The 21,817-nt window shown below is 38.4% G+C and overlaps 1 protein-coding gene across 9 annotated transcripts in view; it reads right to left on the reverse strand.

Moving 5' to 3' along the window:
* rerea (arginine-glutamic acid dipeptide (RE) repeats a) overlaps nucleotides 1-21,817 on the reverse strand; it is a 206,638-nt gene that overhangs the window by 107,291 nt on the left and 77,530 nt on the right. For 4 of the 9 annotated variants that reach the window (XM_088331639.1, XM_088331637.1, XM_088331638.1 and 1 more), the window contains exon 1: nucleotides 7,901-8,298. The exons of the other annotated variants lie outside the window; for them this stretch is intronic. The gene's annotated coding sequence lies outside the window, so the exon portion shown is untranslated. Of the gene's footprint in view, nucleotides 1-7,900; nucleotides 8,299-21,817 lie in introns of those variants that run through there. 9 annotated transcript variants of the gene reach the window in all.

The following is a 21,817-nucleotide window of genomic DNA, read 5'->3' on the forward strand; positions in this document are numbered from 1 at the left end:
GGCTACACTCAGAAGGATCAAAACAAGAGGTTTTGTATAGCAAGAGGTGTGGGGAATTTAGCATTTAGAAGCTTATTAAACGGCAAAAATGTGAATGATTGCCGGAAATTGCCACAAAAAGTTTGCTTTTCTCACAGAGAGGTGAGAGGTCAACAAAACGACAGTTCTACTTGTACAGCAACATTTAGCAAACAAGAAGCAATTGTGGGCTACTAACACTAAACACAGCGTGGAGCTGCAACTAAATCAATAAATAGAAAAACTGGGAACAAGCAAAGAGCACCATGACACATTGTTATAAGTAGGAACACCTTTTGCACTTGATTCTTGGTCATTTCCATACACTGGTGTAACAGAGTTGAAATTTGATTGTTTTGAATGTTTTTTTGAATTCTCACAAAATCTGTGTTTTTGTTGTATTACTGTTAATATTCCGGTACCTCATTCAGTTGTTAAGTCATGGGCGTCTGCGACTGTTCTTTTCGTTTGGCACTTTATGGGCTTCAGCGCTTGCCGTAGCTTAAATAAGTTTGTAAGCGTTGAAGGTAAGATGTGCCCAATATCAGTTGGATAAAAAAAATGCATATTTTGCTAGACATTTGAGCTGCTTTCGAAATTATTTTTGTATATAAAGATATATAAGTTGTTCTAAATGATGTATATTAAAAAAGCACTAAATAAGAGGTTAAGCAATACAGCTTGAAATGAAGATGCAACGTGTTTTGATGCAAACACGCCACGAGGTGCGGCCTGTTGAGTGATGACCCGTTCTTTTGTATCTTTAATATTTTAGATAATTGCAGTCGTGAACAGAAGCCCCTGACTTTTGTATTGTTTTGTTTATTGAATGCAGGTACGTGTGAAAGTTATGTTCATTGTTATTATCGAAGTTTCATTATTAATGTGCTCGCATGTTGTCTGCTTGCTGTAGCTAAAATAAGTTTGTAAGCGTTGAAGATAATTGCAGTCGTGAACAGAAGCCCCTGACTTTTGTATTGTTTTGTTTATTGAATGCAGGCAATAAACCCAGAGATTGTGAAACCTTATGTCGTGCATGAAAGAGGGTCGCTACACTGGTACTGAACTGTAAAAATATTTGTACTTTTTGTCTCAGTGTTGGTCTAAATGTAATTGTAGACATTGCTGCAATCAATTCAAACACACATTGAGACACATATTTAGAGGATAATAAGAATAAGAAACACAAACTATTTAAAGTACCTAGCGTTTTGGATATTTAGATTATTCGATCCAAATTACATTGAAGTGATGGTTGTCAATAAGGAGGGACAATGTGGCTCCGTCTGACAGCATAAGGACTCGGACGATTGAAGGGGCATTGGGACATTCGAACCGCCACCACGTGTCAACACTAATAAATCAATTTACCAGGTGTGTGCCACCACACTTAACCAAAGCATGATAGTTGGTGCGAAGCTTCACCTATGCTACAACACATCATAAAATACTAGGATTTGCTTGGCAGCGGACAAATCTCTGTGGTTTCAAACCCGGAAATACAGTAAATGTTCAGAATTAACCACGAGGGATGACGTCAGGCCCAAGTTAGTACAATGCTGCGTTTAAGTGAGCCATGGAAAATTGCCAACTGTTCAGGACAGTCACATCTTACAAAGGAATGCTTTAAACAACAAACGTGTCACATTTATTTTGAAATTTTAAGTTTTCAAAATTGAATTTTTTAAATCCAAACTTTTAAAGGATAAAGAAAGTTTGCTGAAAGATATGTAGATTTACAAATATAGTGTCTTCAACTGAAATGGGCATCAATACTCGAATTAGTCCAGGAGTTAACGGGTTACTAAATCATATTACACTGAATTATTGGCAAATTGTTGTAGGCTGAAAATGAATAAAAACAATTGTATGTTATGAACATATTGCTTATGCCCAGGGTAGTTTGCGCCTGAAGGGGCTGATTTTTTTTTTCATTTTTCAAAAGTAAGATAAAGAGCGCCATCAAAACGGGAGTTCTTAGAAATGTATACCAATAAGAGACATTTTCTCTTAGGTTTCTGTGTCCCTCTACTTTTATGTTTTTAAGAACATGTTAGTAATACAGAGCTAAAGTGTAGAGTTGTTTTAACTTGTAAACACGTATTTTTGATGACATTCAGCCTGTTAGTCGCCAAAGTTAATTGGCTGGAGCTAAGCTATGTAAGGCGAGAAATTCAATTATTATTAGTTCTTTACTTTGGTGAATTTTCACCTTTGACTCATTTGTTAGAGTGTGCCAACAACCATACCATCATCATCAATTCCCTCCTCCCTTTATGTATATCTATGGTATTTACCTGCAAATCAAGTGAGAAAAAAATACTTTTACACAAAGATTACAAAATGCAACTCAAACTGATTACACGGATGGGAGCTTCACATATTCACCGCCGCGAAAAATTTAAGATGAATACGTTGAAGACTCAAACAATTAAATAGCCTGTCATACAGTTTGGAACCTTCAAGACAAAAATACATTAAAACAATTAGATGCTTATTACTGTCGGGATGAGTTCTGCTCTACTTCTTACTGCAGTGCGCTATAGTAGAAAAAGTTATTGAAACGTAATTTCCCTGGAGACAATCACTATACTACATTAAAATAAACTGTCAACTTTGTATTTGCTCATATACAGCAAAACAAAAATATTGTTAAGAACAGTCATGGAAAAAACAAAAAAAATAAATACATACATACATTTTATATATATATATATATATATAATTTGTTTCAGGGCACCACGGCGGTGCAGTGGTTAGCGCGTGTGCAGCACAGTTCTAAGGTCATGAGATCGAACCTCCTGTGTGGAGTTTGCATGTTCTCCCCGTGCTTGTGTGGGTTTCCTCCGGGCACTCCGGTTTCCTCCCACATTCCAAAAACAAGCATGTCAGGTTAATTGGCCGTTCCAAATTGTCCCTAGGTGTGAATGAGCGAGCGAATTGTCTGTCCCTGCGACTGGCTGGCAACCAGTTCAGGGTGTCCCCTGCCCACTGCCCGAAGATAGCAGGGATGGGCTCCAGCACCCCCGCGACCCTACTGATGATAAGCGGTACAGATAATGGATGGATGGATATTCGTTTCAAACCAGCGTGTGTAAAACTAAAGTCTTAAGCAAAAGCATATCTGTCTGTGAGGGATTGAGATGATGGCAACAATGGCACGGAATCAAAGGCTCGTCATTGATTTCCTCCCGTCTTTATGATAAGCCAGCGCTTGCAAATCTAGCATTGTTGAGGTCAACAGTGGAAGGGTGATAGAGGGTTGTGTGTGTGCATCCAAGCAGCATTCACACAACCAAACAGACTGTAGTAATTAATAGACATTTATCTAATCAGTATCTAACAAAGTTTTTTCTCTGTGAGACATTTTAATTCACATCAACAACTAACACAAATGGGTTTTTATACGTAATTGAAAGAGCCCAATAATTCAATGCATTAACAAAGTGGAAAAACAAGCAGAAACCGGCACATTTTTTTAGAGCAAAGATGAGAAACATGTCAACATTGCATCATTTACAAACAACTTTCCTCTGATTCTTTGTTGCTTACATCATTCAGGGTAAAATAAGACCCACCTCTAGATGCTTTTTCTTATTTCACCAGCTGGCATATACCATTGTCCTGTCACAGGATGAAAAAAAGGCCCATAGAAACAGCATGGTGCAATCCCAGCAGGGCCATTGTGAAAGCACATTAAATAATATTTTTCTAGTTCTCTGTCAAACATTCATCTGCCTTTAAGCAGGCGGACAGCCGGTGCAGCCTGTTTCTATGACACATGTCTCTACCCCTTTCTCTCCTGTCCATGCTCGGAAACAGTCTCTTTGATACAGATGTCAGATTCCTCAGAGGTGACACTCAAACATGTGCCAGTGTGTGAGCTGAATGTTTACCAGCTAGCTCTCTGCTACAGGCGCCATTTGTGCAGGGGTGACTCACTCTGCTACTTCACTTCCCTTACTTAACATGAACGGCCACTGCGTACAAGAGGATTCGGACCGGGATCAAAGTGCATACCGGCTCTAAATGCTGCAAACAACATTTCAAGCATTTTAAAGTAACAAACTGCAGGGTAATACTGTCATTTTGCTGCCACATCCAAATCCTGTCACAACTACACCACATTAAACGAAAATGATGCTTTATGCATCACTTTACACCAATTCCCCTTTTGGCCTGTCGCCAAGTATTGAAACTAAATGGATAACACACCCTTAACCTAAGCCACAAGAAGCTGTTTTGCACTGATAATGAATAGAACCGCTACAAAACCATTAGCAAATAGGAACAGTAAAATAGAGGTGTCAAAAGAAAAACAATACGAAAATCCATGTGACCAAACACCAATTTTAGAATATAGTTGTAATACGCACATTGCCAACATAAACTGGGATTGAAAAGTTACATAAAATACTTTTGACATGTTTTAGAACATAGCTACATGAGTCGCAAAACATGTACTGTGAAACGTGTGAGTCGCTGTCAAATACGCACAATGAACCCCAGAAAAAAATATCTGCATGAATAATTCAAAAGCACAGTAGTATTATCGTAAACTGAAGAGGGATTTCCAAATGGAAAACAACATACTAAGGAGAAAAAAGTGATTCGAAATTTGAATTTGGGTATGAAAAAAGGGCAAAAAGAGGTGTAAGATCACAGAATTCCTTGTTCTAAAGCCACTATAACTTAATTCTTACTAAACGTAATCATCTCTACTGACACTGGGAGTAGTTGAACCATAATGACGATACAGAAAGAAAAATACAATGTGCAGTACTAATCAGAAACAGGCAGGCAGAGCATAAGTCAAATGTTAAACCAGAAGTGCACCTGGTGTTTATACAATGCCTCACAGCTACATTCCATGAGGACTTTTAAAAAGCAAGCGCCCATTGATCATTTATGAGATCTCATCGGTGCTTTACGTTCTTAAAACATACCACTATCTGCAAGTGAGCCCACACTGTGTCTCCTAACTACAGTAGATTAATCACATCAGAATCATTAAGCTAGAGGTCATCTCTTTTCACTGCAAGGGTGTGCGGCACTTACATGAAGCCATGCAGGCATGTTGGAGATTAGTACCTCATAATTAAAACTGAAACGTCCGAGTAAAAAGTGGGTTAAAAATTGACTGTTTAAATGTAGGCAATATTAAAATTAAAAAAAAAAACAAATATTCCCAATAATTATGGTTTCGTTAGACTATGTTCACAGACACTTTAACTTAACTTACTTTGCACAAATTTGTCATTTTGCTTTGTTTTTTAAACATTAGTGATTTAATTGCTTATTTCATAAAGACACATTTTGTTCATGTAAAGCTATTTGGTTTATCTGAAGCCTTATTAGTAATCTCAATTTCTTTATTGACTATTGTTTTCTCTGTTGTTTGTGCAATGTACCTGGGTCCTAAAGTACAGAAACATATCATACCTATCTTACCAATTTGCAAAACAAGCCCAATAATAATATGTTAATTTCATTTTCTGTGACTATGTTAAAAACGCCAGTTGTATGTCCAAATATTAGTCCATGCTTCTGGCAAGTAACGTATGAGCACAACTTGTAAACACACAAAATGGAGCAACAAAGCTAGTTTGGATTGTGAAAAGGCAGATACAGAATAATTGTCTAGTAGTGTAGCGATGCCACTTGAGTTTCAACACTTCATAGCAAGTTATATCCAAACATCATGTAAATTAGCCACATTTTTGCCACTAATCATGAAAACACATTTATTCTGATTGGTCTCAAAATACGGATTCTTATCTTAACTGAACATCGCCTGACTGTGAAGGCAGTCATTCATGGTGATATTTTTGTAAAGGCACGATCTGAGTCAATCAGTGCCAAGCTTGTTTGAGTTGTTCTTTGTGCTGATGTGGGCTCAGGCCGTGCTCTGGATACGACTTCTGACTGGTGTCACATAAATACTCGGCAGGACAATTTTCGCCGTTTTGATTCAGGCACAATCAAACACACATCCAAACACTGAATAACACTTTTCGTCTCGGCAGGGAGGGAAACGTCAGATAAGCTGCCTTTCAGACAAATAATTTGGTCTGCTTTCAAATCCTCATCTGCCCCCTGACTACAAACGTCCAACCAACTAAGCAGCCCCCCCTACCCCCTTGCTCTTTTCAGCAACAGGCACAGCCCCCTTTTCTTTTTACCCCCACAGTGAGAGCTGCATGTGCTGGGGCCAGAGTTCATAGCCTCTGGGGTGCTGAAGGGGGAAGTCAAGTTAATCTGGTGGTCCTTCAACAGTTTTCACATGGTACACCATTCACAGCCAAAGTCCCAAAGCAGTCAGCGGATTTCTATTATGGCACTCGAGTCATTGCTATACGACAAGGGGAAATCCCACCGCAGCGTTCAAAGAGTGGGAAGAAATACAAGCATGACTTTTTGATCACTTTTTTCTGTACTTTTTTTCCCTTCCACAGACATGTTCTGGTCAGAGCAAGAGCCAAGTTTGACAACAGATGAACAGAAACAACTTTTATCTTACTATGCACCAGGTCGCACACATTCACTGTGACCACAACAATAAACAATGTTTGGAGTAATGCATTAAAAAGTAACAGATTCCTGCAGCACACCTTTTTTTTTCTGTAACGAGCACTACAACGCATTACTTAAACGTAACGTACAACATGGTGCAACTGATTAAAAACAATTCTCACATTTTAACACCATCTAATCAGTAGCTCTTAACCCTTTGCTCTGAACATATTAATGAACCCTTAGTCTGCCAGCATCACACCTCTAATCTGACTGTCAGATGCTATGTTTATATGGCCCTACAAAGTACAACTCAATACAGTTACGGTGGCACCATCTCAAGCACAAAGTACAAGAATTTATCCCTACTGATACTCTCCCTACCATATAGTCATATTTCAGCTGTATTTACAACTGTAAAATAAAATACTGAAATCAGGGAGTCTGCTTAAATGCATAAGTTAGGTTGTGTGTCACCAGTGACGTGGGTAGGGGCATTGCTTATACAGGAATGCCAAACAAACAGGAAATCAATCGTGTTCTGATTTGTATTTTTATTTGTAAATTATTTTTGGCAATAAACAATCTTTGAAAAAAATATAAAACCTCCTGGACAGTACTCAGCATCGCAGTAGTAAATTGTGGAGTCATTTGAAGCCTATAGACAAAATGGATCTGGAGTGTGTCAGCTAAGTGTTCATTTGCAAGCTCTCAAGATTACACAATTCAATACTTCCACAAGTTTGTACACTTTTTCTTTTCTCTTCTTAATTATTTGGCTGTTTTAAACAGTTTTGAGTGGTCGGCTTCAACGGGAGTATATTCAATGATTTGTAAGTTACTTTCAGCGTAACGCGCTCCTATTGGGCGTAATATGGGGGGCAACGGAATCATTTTTTTAAAACAAATTACATTTGTCAAATTCATGCCAATGGTTCGAATTGAAAAATCAAGGATCTTAAGAATGTCCGAGAAGATTCTGTCATTTTGTTATATTTAGTTAATGACATTCAATGTGTGTAGGGACATTTTTCATGCAACTGACTTAAATGATAAATTAAGAGTCATTTTACATGAAGGAATAGTTATCTTTGTTTTAGTAACGTTCATAAGTTACATCAGGCCCTTTAAGGACAACCATGACGCTGATGTGGCCCTCGGTGAAAATGAGTTTGACACCTCTGTTTCAAATGAAGTAACTAGTAACAGTAACTAATTTACTGTTTCTTTAGGGCGAAAAACATTGATAACTGATATAGTGAGCAGTTGAAATGCCACCTTGCTTTTGTCATCAGATAGTTGTCATTCCACACATATGCAAGCAGCCCACCTTGCACTCCCCCCCTCCGCCTCCCGTTCAACTACTCACCCGCCAGTCTGGTGATTCTTGAGGGGGGAGTCCCGGTGCAAACAAGTCCTGTAAATCCTCGCCCGGGATGACCCAACAACGTCGCTGCACCAATTCCAGACAAACAAACGGAGCAGACTTTTCTTTTTGGTGGTTCTGTTAACGACCCCCCCGCTGACCGGAGTAGCTCAGGCGATCCGCACTTGATTCAACAAAAGACGGCGTCACCTCGAACCGAGGTCCAAGAAGAGCGGGGCTCGGCGGTACCTCCTCTCCCCCCCAGCCCGGTCCAAAGTGTTCCTACTCGCTGTTTCATAGACGACGAGAAGGGGGGCGGGGGGAATAAAAAAAAGTAACCCGTAGCTTCTGGTTGCTTGGAGAGCGAAAGGAAAGCAATGAGTTCGCCGTTCACAGGCTACGCTTCCTTTTTTCTCCCCACACAAGTCCACCCCCTCCCCCCTCCTTTTCCTCCTCTCGTGCCTCACTCCACTATGCGCGCGCACACGCTCCTTATCGCACCTTCTTTCTCCTCTTCAGCTGTTCCAAACACGCATCCGCATGGTTTCCACTTCGTTACATTCACATTTTAACTTGAACGAGACAGTTAAGAAAGAGAGTGAAGATGATTCAAAACGATTATCACGAAAAAGACGATGCTCAGTGTGGGACTGATGGATGGAGTGTATGTACTGCGCCTGCGCGTATGCATGGCCCACAACTGTACTGTGCAGTGGACTGGGCGAAAGAGACGTTAATTCCGCCAGAATTTATTCAGATTTAAATTTGATTGAGCCTCGTTTAGTCATTTTTCAAAACTAATTGAGATGATTTTTTTTGGGAAGCATTTGATTCGAATCACAAAGGTGGGATGTGTAGTTTAAGGTCTCAAAGGGACAGTGTGTAAAACAAAAACTTCATCCAGTTAAAAAAAAACGATTTGAATACAAGGCAAAAATAAATGAACTAACATACCAATGTTAATTATCATAAAAAAACAGGTTGAGAAATTGTACAGTATTGCTTTTACACCATGGTATCCCTTCTTGGCTCGGCGCCATGTTTTTCCAGCATCCTGCCGCCACGCTCTGTCGTTTATCACTGGCCCTTGCTCATACCAGACAACACAGTGCCATATAGTGGTCCAATATTAAACTTGAAGACTTTAAAAAAGTTGATAATAGAGAAATGAAATGAAATGATCTGCATTTATATAGTGCTTTTCAAGTCAATGACTTCCCAAAGCGCTTTACAATGTGGTTCACATTTCCCAATAGCGGCCATGCAGCCATGTAAGGCGCTAACCTGCTTATTGGGGGTATTAAGGGTTCAGTGTCTTACCCAAGGACACATCGACATGTAACACGGAGGAGCCGGGATTCGAACTGCGATCTCTTGATCCCAAGACGAGCGCTTTACCTACTGAGCTACTGCCACTCAAAAAAATAATATACTATGTGATAAATGAGTTCAAAAAGCCCCCATATTCTTTCCCCTGCACCTATCCGCTTTATTTTACATATAAGACAAGCTGTTTGGACCGCTCAACGCATTGGTTTGAAGATAGGGGGGGTGGAGTTGGAGAATGATTTTATGCTCGTCACTTGCCAGTTTTTTAATGTAGTATGAAAATGGTGAAAGTAAGAATAAGGCTTCGTACACATTTTTCACCTTATTTTGGAATTATCTTACTGCTAAAAGTCATTGAACTACTTACGTAACTTCATCCTTGTAGAGATAAGGGTGGATCATTGCTTGCATACATACCATATATATCATTGTCATCATGTGATAATATCTTCAAATTTGTTACTTTTTAAAGGGGTATTGAAAAAAAATATTCCCCCCAAAAAACGAAGTAATATTTTACATGAAGGCCACAATAGATTTAAAATCAACAGATTTAGAAATCAATTATTCTAAAAGGGACTCCTTAATTCATGTTAGCCAGTCATTTGTTAAGAACCAGTTTCGGGTTTATCACTCCACTTGAGATCTTAGCTCATACATAAAACCCCCCAAAAATATTTTACGACAATATTTTGAATCTTCATGCTCTAAAATTGACGTGATGCAGATTTTTATCACAAAGATTCAAAACAGTTCTGAATTGTAAAGCTTTAAGAATAATACATATTTTGTAATAAGGTATAAGTTAACAATGGCTGTATTAATTAACACATGATATTGCTGAAAAACGTAATTTTAGTCCACGAGAGAATTGGGGTACACAATAATTAATATTGAGTCAGGAGAAGGAAGTGACTCGAAACACAGTCCGAGTCTATACTCACATATAAAATACATTCATGTTAAAAATAAATACAAAAATAAAAGAACAAAAACCTAATTTCTAGTTGACCTGGCATATGAGTTTGCTTACAAAATCAAATGTGGTCCTTGAGCAGAAATGGTTGGCCGCCCTGGAGCTAATGTTAAGATACACCAGCAGAGAGAAGCAAATGGATTCTGTTCCGGCTGTGAGGGTTCATTTGCATTTAGGGATTATGAATTAATTAGTTACCCTACCCATTAAAATGGACAGGGGGAATCATGTGATTAGTCCATTTACAATATCAGCAATGAGTTTATTGTAACAGTTTACAGGCGCCTCATGTCAAATGACTTTTTGGGACTTTAGGGCTAAAATGAAAATTGTCTTTGTTTTAAAAAAAGATCAATCCAGCCCTCCCCAAGTGGTATTAAAACAACATGGCAACAACCAAAGGCTTTGCTAAATTATGAAATAACAGCAGTATTTCCATTTCATTGAGCAGGTGGTTTGACACATTTTCATTGTCTTAAACACGGTATTGGATCACTGTCAGAATCCAATTAAGCAAAGCAAATAGTCAGCGCGATGGGCTCTTTTTGCACGGAAGCCAAACATAAGCAGGAGAGACAGGCAGAGCAGATCAATAGAAATTGAGTTGAGGGTGGCGTGTTGTTCCTGTGTGTATGTGTTTGTGTGTGTATATGTGCATTGGAGAGTGGTTGGAGGGGGGTCCTTCATTGTCCTACAAACCATGTTGGCTGTCTCCTTTTCAATAGAAGCGAGGGGGTGGGGGTTTGTTTTACCAACCTCTTCAAGCTACCAAGGCAGCTTTCCACTGCTCGGGTGGTAAGTTGCTTACATTTGGAGTTTTCAAAACCCGAGTTACTGAGTATGTTTACATACAGGGACATTTGAAATTGAGATCAGAATTTGGGTTTTCAGACCAATAAAAATAAATGTGTTTACTTGACTAGTAACACGTGATAACCCTGTATAAATAGTGTTTGGGAATATTCAGATTAAAAAGGTTCTAACCAAAACAATGTCGTTTTTACAGTACTATAAGGCGCATCTAAAAAACACAAAATGGCCAGAAATGAAAATGTGCCCTAAAGCCAAGTGCTCCTAATATGCAGCAAAATACAGTGGATAAGATTGGAAATGCACACAGTATTTATACTTGTAAATTACTGCACTGAGTTTTACTGTATACTACTGCAGTTGTGCAAATGCTTGATCAATCAAAAAACATCGCTGACCAAAATCGCAAAACATTGTTTGCAACGGGAATCGAGCCTGTGTCGTTTCGGTGGGAGCAGCAACACTTACCACTAGACCAGCAGTAATCAATCAACATATGGAAAGGTAATATATTATATCTCATTAGCATACCATTTTTTACTTATGTCAGAAATTAATGTTAGAGAAGGGAGAAAAGCAAGTGACCTGAAAGATACAAATAAATTCCTTTTTCATCATCAGATACATCAAATCGTTGTTTTTTTCCCTCGTCATGTTTTTTTTCCCCAACTATTAATATCTTTCAGGACACTTTCTGTTGTGTCATTCTCTAACATTCGTTTTTGACACCGTGAGTAAAAGTAGTGTGACAAGGAGATAAAATCATATGCCTTTAATTTGTTATCCGTGCCAATACTGGTCTTGCGTTTATGTTTCGGCACTAATAAGAGCTTGCTCTGTCCACTCCACGCATCGGCCTGGTATTGCAGTACCTCCGGGAACGGTGCATTCGCAATGATCGCAGCAAGGCTTTAGGGCTAGGACCTTAGCTTGGCCTTTTGGCTGAGAGTAAGTGTCCCGGCTCCTAGGCTTTGTAGCGTATTATGAACTGACCGATAACGGATAATGGATAATGAATAACGAAGATAGATCAATAACCCTTAAAAACCCCAAAACCCCCCCCACCACTGCTACCGGGGTTTGATTCCCATTGTGTTAGCGATTTTGGTCAGCGAAATTTTACGATTCGTAAAAGTAATAACTACCATAAGTATATAAAAATATGCAACAGTTTTACACAAATAAATACGGTAGCTCTTAGTGGAGTGTTAATTACATGCACCTTTTATAGTCCAGTGCGTTAGATATATATATTTTTTTTTTATTTATTTTTTTAAATGACAAAAGACTATTTTGGGAGGATGTACCTTTAAAGCACCTTATAGTTCGGAAAATACTGAATTTGGAGGTCAATTGTGGATTCAACCTTTAACATCAAATAAAAGATGATGTGAAGTAAAAACAATTGTACACATCCTGTCCATCGCTAAATCTGAAAACTGACCAGTCTATTCTCTAAAAAAGCTTCTCGTTCAGGTTCACACAGATCTGGAGCCTGTTCTGGCTGACTTTAGGACAGTAAAACACAGATGACACCTTAGACTAGTCAAACGTCTATAGAAGAGGCATACGTAAACAGAAAACTGTTAACATTTAAGCCCCACTGCCGGCGTCAAAATCACACACTCCATTGATTAAAATTGTTCTTGTTGTAAAGCAAACAACTTTTCTTCGAGTTACACTTTTGTGAGCAACGTGAATTTAAACAGCATTATTTGTTCAAGTTCCTTTGTAAGATTAGATGGAGTTACTGTTCGATGAGAGATGAATCGATGCTAGCATAAGATAAGATGTTGTTGCACAATGGCATGCAAATAAAAACTCTGTAAATGCATCCACACAACACACACACTCACACAAATATGCACTTCGGCAAGAGCATTCTAAGCTAATCTAAAACATGACGATGCTATATTACAGGAGGTGGTACTGGCTCATCTTAAAGTTAGTCTCATAGCTGGCAGAGAAAGAGGGAAGAAGTGACGGCTTTGCTTAGCAAAGCTGGATCGGGTGACGGGCGCCAGTTCTCCTCCCCTGGCGGCTGAGATCCCATTATCAAGACAACGAGAACTCCACCTCCAGGATTTCACAGCTCCTCTGTTTATCGCAAGGCTCTGTCAAGTTGGGCACCATTAACCGATAATGAAAGGAGACAACCGGTGCAGTTACAAGCGAAGCAGTTCACATTCAACAAGCCTAAGCACGAATCTGGGAAGCTGACTGTGTCTATTTGTAGTGTTCAACATTCAAACAATCCCTCACAATCAAGTTTCTTTCCCATAAGTAAGGAACCAAAAAGTGTTTGTCACAGAAAATAAAAAAGCTGAATGAATTCATCTTCATTGAGCGAAAAATTGGTTTGGGTTGTTTGCAGCCCCCCTTTATATAATAAAAGCATGAGAACTCTAACCCTTGTGAAGTCAGAAAAATCTAAAATCAAAAATATATTCGCCTCCTCATCAAAAAAGTTACCGATTTATTTCTTTCTAAGACTCTGACGCCACTCAGGGTTTTTAAAGGCATTTCCAAATTCTTCATCATGCATAATATAAGATACTACATCTCTCTCTCTCTTTTTGATATATCATACACATACACACACATATACACTGATACACATATATATATATATATATATATATATATATATATATATATATATATATATATATATAAGGAATGGTGCCAAAAGTGGAAAAGGCTGTCCCAAGTTGCGTCATCATTGTTGTCCCAATGACCCATGCGGTTAAGGGATCTGTGAACCGATATTCTTATCTATATTATATATATATATATATATATATATATATACATACAGATAAATCAGATCTTTGTCCACCCATTGAGGAAGCCCTCCTCGTATTGCTTTCTGTATCTAGTGCTTGAGAGTGTGTAGGCTGCACATATGGCGAGTAGGCGTCGTGAAGTAGTGTGGTGAAAAAAGCAAAGTTATGGATCAGTTCATGCGTAAGTTGAAGGTTTTTGCAATTAAATGTTTGTTTGCAGGCAAAGAGCCCATTTATTTATGGAAAGCATTGTTTAGGTAAAAGAAGTAACCACGAAGCAAAAAACGCACGATATTGAAAGTTCTACGTGCAATGCAACCTTTTACAAAAAGCAATTTTTCTTGGAAACCAGTATTTCCAAGAAACTTAAAAATGTTCAATTGTTGTTTACCAAACAATGGTAAAAGCTAGAAATATACTTTCCTTTCTAATGAAAGATGAGGGTTGAAGCTTCCTTTCGATATATTCTATGCCTATATAGCAACAGAACTAAAAATGAGTCAGAATGTCAGCACGGCAGCTGGGTGGTTTGCGCCCAGCCCCACGGTGCGGAGGTCCAGGGTTTGTGTAAAGTTTGTATGTTCTCTTGCGTGGGTTTCCTCCGGGCACTCCGGTTTCCTCCCACATTCCAAAAACATGCATGTCTGGTTAATTGGCCGGTCCAAATTTTCCCTGGTTGTATGTCTCCCGGTGACTGGCTGGCAAACAGTTCGGGGTGTCCCCTGCCCACTGCCCAAAGGTGGATGGGATGGGCTCTAGCACTCCCGCGACCCTAGTGAGGATAAGCGGCGCAGAAGATAGATGGATTTCTCAAGCTGGCATTCCCATTTGAGAGAAATGCCTATATTTGAATGAGTTAGAGATGAGGCTTGACAAAAGCTGTGGCAGACATCACACACACACAAACACAATGACACTTACATGCTTTTGCTTGATAACAACACACAAAAATCCACTCAGAGGCAAAGTAAAGACTTTAGAAACACAAATAAGTGAGCCAGAAGCTGAATCGAGGGTGGAAAAAAAAGAGACATGGATGAGTGAGCCAAGCTTGGTAGAAACCTCGTAGGCCTTGGCCTCTTAAGTACTCCTATCTTGTAACTTCGTTTAATACATTCGCCAGGGATGAGTCGACAGGTTGGGGGGGTGCTCGGGCTTGAGTAAAAGGAACAGACTTGTAAACCGAGAGGAAGGTTTTCTTTATGGCGGAAGGTGGTGCACTCGAGGAGGACTTTAACACATGACTAAATCTTTGCAGTGCAACAATGACACTAGAACATAATACGGGAGGACAATTCTACCATACAAAAGAGCAGCTTGCTCATATTAGAAACTTGAAGAAAGCTTTTCCACATGGAGTTCTCAAAGCAGGGAGAGTCTTTTTCAATAACACATACTCTACCCATAAAGAACAAAGCCGTTTTTCTTGTTGCCTAGACATACAGTTCGCCTTTCTGACAACAGGCATTGCTAGTTTCAACCCCTTTTTGGCAAAAGTATAGAAAATTAAACTGCCCTTTTAGTCTTTGTGGAAGCAGGATAATGAAAAAGGGGCACTTTGCAACATAATTTAAACAGATAGCCGCAAGGTGGTTGAGGAAAGAGGAAGCATTTAAAAAACGTTTTCATTCTTTCTGAAATCAAGCAAACACTCAAATACATATGTAGCTATAGCAAGCTTGCACGTGGGGAAAAAAATCATTGAGGAGACAAAAGGCTGAGTGTTAATCAAGATGTCCACAGGGGGAATCCAGAGAAACTGCTGATAATCAAAAGAACCTTTATTTATGAGCATTAGCAGCGAAACAGCAAGTAAAGCCAAGGAATGGTATTTCCCTCCAGGCAATCAGTGCAAGGTCTCGGCTCACACAGATATCTTGTTTACAAAGCTATTCACACTCCAATTTGGCTGCTTCACAAAAACTACGGAAACTAAAGACACTTGCTGGCTACATATGCCTCAAATCTTGGCCAAGTTACTCAAAAGAGGAAAATTCAGTCGCAAGAGGCATTTGGTGAATGTGAATCAAGGTAATTCTTATTCCATATGGCTGCAGTTTAGAAGAGGGACTATTGAATTTTCCCTCTTCAATTGACCTCTTTTTAATATACAATTGCCATTAATTTGATGCTGAGGTACTTTTTTTTTTTTTTTAAACTACATTGCATTTTCAGGGGGATACCAGTACTTGCAGCACTGGCACTTACCAAAACATTTTAAGAATTGGAGGTTAACCTCTGTCATGTTTAAACTGGATTAAAAACTCAGAATAAGGAAAAAAAGACATGACTTACTAAACAAATTTCCAAATAATTATTTACATATAATCTATTTTTTATTTTCTATAAACTGCCTTGTCTTATGAAAAATTTTGGATTATACAAATAAACTTTATCTCCATTTTTCCAAACAAAGTTGTCCAGAGGAATGTTGCCAAGAGGAGTTTCCAAAATAGTTTATGCCACATTCATGATAACAAGCTGAGACGATCTTAACAATGATGAAAGCCAAGTAGTGCATGCTGTAATTTTCTGACTATAGAAAGCAACTTTTTCACACTATTTCAACCATGCGGCATATGAAAACAAGCGGCTAATATACTTTTTTTTCTATTTACAGCCACCATGGAGCTGAAAGGGTTTATTGTACACGGATACAATTAACATAAACTGACCTTAATAATGTAAAATGGCCGAAGAAAAAAATATTATATCGCTTGCTAAGTTTAAAGCAACGGCTGACGTGTTTCCACTGTGCACATGCGACTTTTAGTCAGGTGCGGCTTACATGCAGTATATAATTTACTTTTCCTTTTAAAAATAAATAGGGTGCGGTGTGGCCTATAGTTTGGAAATCAAGGTACAGACGTAGTTTTGTTTTTCAAACGCAAAAAAAGAGCTTACCCCAAATAACTAACCTTATTCAATTGTTTGGTTTATTTGTGTTCTAGAATAGAGGTCACAGACCTTTTTCAAGCAGAGAGCTACTTTTTGTTACTCACTAGCGCGAATGGCATCCAGTTATATATGCCTTTTCAAAATATCAACTAAATCTTGTAATTACTCTGTTATAACTACATTATTAACAGATTAATATTAGGAAGCAGGGTTTAAGACTCAGTCAACCAAGAAAAAATAATTTTACTAGAAAATTACAATGACCCAGCACTTGTGAGCTATTTTAAAAACAGGTCCCCGGGCACCTCAGCTGTCCTCAGGGCACCCTTTTTCTAAAATATGTAAGTGTGGATTAATAGTAGGAAAGTATGTAGTTGACAGAGTATATGTTTAAAATGCAATATACTTATAGGGAATGCAACTAGATAAAGAGTAATAACGGTTACGCTTTTCAAAAAAGGAAACTAAACTATAGAGGTGAACTGATTATCGGATAGGCCAATCATCTGCACTGATAATTGGGAATTTGACGGATATAAATATCGGCATTTTTATTTATTCGACCAGCCAATTGTTAAGCACAACACTGAGAAACAGCCAAGCAGAGCCTTTCCCTCCCACTTTTATAAACCTGTGCAGTACCTCTGAGATATTTTGTGATTAAGGGCTATACAAATAGATGTGACTTGACTTGACTCCCACTCCTACCGACTGTGTCTGACGGGATCCTCCCCGCACCCTCTGATTGGATAAGCAACCAGGGGCGGAGAAACTGAAGCAGACGTTAACGTGCAGCGACGCACATGCCGTTGTGGCTAATTCCGACTTTCCTTTACATGAGCGCGCATTCGGATTTTCTTATGCTTTACAGCCGTGCGCTTCCGATGGAACGAGTGTCGCTATCGTAGTCTGTATAATCAACTTATTTGGAAATATTGATTGCAATGATTTAAAAAAAAAAGCGTATAATTGATACATATTAATAATGCGAACGTCACCAACACTGAAGGCGTCTCAACGTAGCAAAACGCTATAATATTCCCGATCATGACTAGTACACAAGTGGGCTTTATATGGCATACTACAGTAGCCTTATTGTAATGCATGTTTATTGTACGTTGTTGTTTATTGATTGCTGTAAGCAGAACACCATTGTGAATGAGACTCTGGTTTCATTGGACTTCCACTTGCAAACAAAGGTAGGGTGCGTCATTTGAAGTGTCCTTAAAAAGTATAAATGAAATATTTTCTTTATTAAGTATTTGTTAACAATGCCCAACTGAGTTCAAAGAGCCTTCATATATATATATATATATATATATATATATATATATATATATAAATATTTTTTTTCCCCCACCGCACATTTCAACTTCTATCTTACTGTTTTAACGGTGTTCAGGAAATGAAGCTGAAGGTAGTGGGGGGGAGTCGGAGTGTATTTGTGTGCATGCTTGAGGTTCTTTTAATTGTAAGATGAGAAAAATATTGAAAGTAAGAAAATGACTGTTTAAAATACAGTTCAAATGCCAACCCAAACCCCCCAAAAATGAAACAAGAAGAGTTTAGTCGCACGCATCTAAGAGAGACACGTATGTGGATGCGCCGGAGAAGCAGCTTGAGATAGACTGCAATGATGATTTTAGCCAAAAGATGGCGTCAGCAAGTATAACTTTGTGAATTTACAAACACCACCTTTAAAATCGGACTCCCCTATCGAAGGTTTGCAAAGTGAGACACGCTTCAAACCTATTTTGTTGGGTGGCTTTGGGCAACTACAGAGGAATACCACACTTATTAGTCATGTGAAAGTGAAAGGTTAGTCCTGTTAGTTTGTGTTGAAATTCAAGATCATTTACTGCAAAAAGTTTCAGAGAGCTATTAATGTTTTATTTAAATGTATAACAAATATTCTTTGTTTCTTTCAGCAATTTAAAAAAAACAATTCTTGCGCCAATTTTTAGGCTTTTACAGCAAATTAATATCGGTTCCAAAAATTAGTTATCAGCCTCTTTATACTAATAATCGGAAGAAACCCTTATCGGGTGATCCTTATTAAAATACACTCATTCACATTCATAAATCTACAGTACCCAAGCAATACCTTGTAAAAAATAATTGACTCTTTATACTGACAGTATTTTTCATCAAATCTTTTTCTAAAGTCTTCATTATGTGTTTATCCTGGAGTTTAATCTTGTTGTAAACAATGTTCACTTTCTTGTTATTGACAAAAAAGGCCATTTCTATTCAAATTTTATATCCCTAACCAACCTAAATCACGTTTTAACATGTATTAAAAAACTTTACATAGCGTTCATGGGGTATATTAAAGAAAAATCCTTCTCTTTCGAAGGCATTCTTCAAGTTGTCACATGGACAACCCGTGTCTGATTCTTTAAGCAACACTGCACCTCATTCAATGGAATCAAAAGGAGCCGTTCAGGCCACCAAGTCTGCACACACAAGGAATGGACAGTTTATTTCTGAGATTGAGAGAAAAGAGAGAGAGAGAGCGACAAAGAGAGATCCCTTTGTCGTCTGTAAAAGACAGTCAAACAAAACATAGGCCTGATACTTAACCAGGAGTGGATTAGAGCAGGCTGAATCTGTGCTGCGACGTGAGCATAGCAGACGAAGCTCAAGATCAGGGAAGCGATATAGAAAGAGGAGCGCTATTTTGTGTGGAGTGGCGTGGTTCTGGTATGGTTGCAAGCTCTGCTTAGGTTACTAGCGAGCCTACATATGCTGCCACCCCATGGACAAAGAGTACACCTGCAGCTTCATGTTAATGCCAGATGAAAATAAATACAATAAATGACTGCAGCTGGGAACACATTCTATTATTCACTCTTCAATGAGATAATGTTAAGCCTATCTGATGTATGATGTTTTAATAGTCAATTGCATGGTAATTGTGGTTCTGACTTGTCAGTAATAACTCTTTTATTCTGACTTCTAATATTTCTGGAGAATAGCTCACACTGTGTCAATAAAGTTAATCAGCAACAGCAGCAATAAAATTAAGTAACAAGACAAACTTTCAAAGAATGGAAACCAAAACTGAATGTCTATTTCTTGTAAAAATCAAAATATCTGACAATTATATTTTTTATAGCCATACCCATGCTAATCTGTCTGGTTGTGTATAACACTATACTTGAATGAATGACTCCCGCCTAACCAATACGTGCAAAATCAATTATTACATGCCAGTCACACTCAGCCGCTTATAGCCAGAGTGATCTAGCTCTACTGTTAAGAGATAGTGGTAAATGGTATATGCACGCCATTTACAGGTTGAAGGAACAGGATTTCAAGTGATTCAAGGCCCTTTTACGAGCTAATGTGCTTTTCTCCCACCATCTGGCATGACAAAAAAAGCACAAGTAATCTGGAGGTCTAGCGTTCAGTGAGTGTGTCGGAATGCTGGGGAAAAGTGTTTTCAGAAAGATGGCCTTAAAGCTGTGGCCAGGTTAAACTATAATCACAGAAGCGACCGAGTAAAATTGGTCTAAGCAGACTAATTGGATATTAGCGCAAAAGTTTAGAGCTGCCACAGTTGTGGTTTTACCTTCCAACACCCTGCGGTGTTCAAATCATGAGCCACTGCAATGGCAGACATAAAAAAACAAAAACGTATGACAGCTTTGGGAGTAGAGACAAATCTATCCGCTTGCTCGGGAGTGCCTTTTTTATTTGAAGCTACAAAGTTGAGGTGAAAGTAAAAGGAATGAAGATGTCCAGTGAACACCCCCTTTTGTTTTCTTTTATATGTATTACACTTCTTCAGCTTTTTTTCTGTTAACACTCCAGGGTGTTACATTGTCACCAAAAGACCTGACTAACTGTTAAGTTATAATTAGTGTCAATTTGCACTCAAGTTGGACTTTATGTGAGACAGGAATTCGGCTAAAAGGCATGTTGAAAACCACATGTTTTTGTACTGATAACCAAATCGTGAGTAGCTATAGAGACCAACACAACCTATTGCAATTACTTTTTTAAATTCCCTTTCCTTAGACAAAAAAAATCACTTAATGAAAAGAAATACCTTTAACACAATATATTTGATCAATATTTAAATTTTCAAATGTTGATTTTGTTTTAGTTTATTGATTATTAAATCAAAATGTATACATTTCCAGACAAAAAAAATGGAACTAAAATTGCTGTATAAAAACATTCAATAAAAAAGTTCCCCGGTTTCCTGGCACCAAAAGAAAGCAAATACTGGTATTGGCTTCCATCACAAGTAGAGATACCTTAAAAAGGCTGGTATTTGCACGGATACAAATTAGTGGTATCTGGACTGGCCTAGCCCTTGATTAATACTTTCCAAGCATTAGAGAAAAAAAAATCCTGACGTATAACTAATTTGTTAATAAGGAAACACAAGAATGAACTGTAGTTGTGCAATGAACGACACTTGCTTCAATTTTAGTTGAAAAAAAAACCTTGGGGTATGCAGCATTACATAGAAATTTCATAATGGTATATTCCTTACTTCAAAATCTCTTAAAGTGAAGCTGTATTAGGTTGGCGGGTGAATGGATCCCTTAACCACTAGGATCGTAGTGGCAAGTATACTAGTATATAATTTAATAAGCACAGTGGCCCGGGCAGGTGCCTTGATGCGAAACCTAACTACTAGAAAATTTCCCAAGAATGGGGACAGCCGTTTCAGGACCTATAAGTCACATATGAATGCACGCGCGGATGCACACACACGCAAATTGGGATTTATAGAATAGACTATTTAATAGTCTTCTTGTCCATATGTTTTGAAATTCAAAAATAATAGACAAAAATAGCTTAGCATCATCTGTGAAAAGCCTGCCTGTCACGACCTAGAATTTGGACTTCATAAATGAAGCATCAACACATATGCTTATATACCCTGCAGGTATGTTTTAACATTATATCGTACTGAAGTGGTGAAGCGGAAACTGCAAATTGCTTGTGCGGATGAACATATTTTGCATAATGCATGAGGAGGCCAACATTTGTGGAGTGTGTATGTGTGTCCATGCCAAGAGAAAGGGAAGGGGGAAGAAAAAAAGGGGTGGTGGGGGGTGGTAGAGAGAGAAACAGTAAGTGTTGAGCTGGGCAGTCACCTAA

The sequence above is a fragment of the Urocampus carinirostris genome, chromosome 3, assembly GCF_059441175.1.
Source record: "Urocampus carinirostris isolate Australia breed hairy pipefish chromosome 3, RoL_Ucar_1.0, whole genome shotgun sequence".
NCBI classification, from domain to species: Eukaryota; Metazoa; Chordata; class Actinopteri; order Syngnathiformes; family Syngnathidae; genus Urocampus; species Urocampus carinirostris.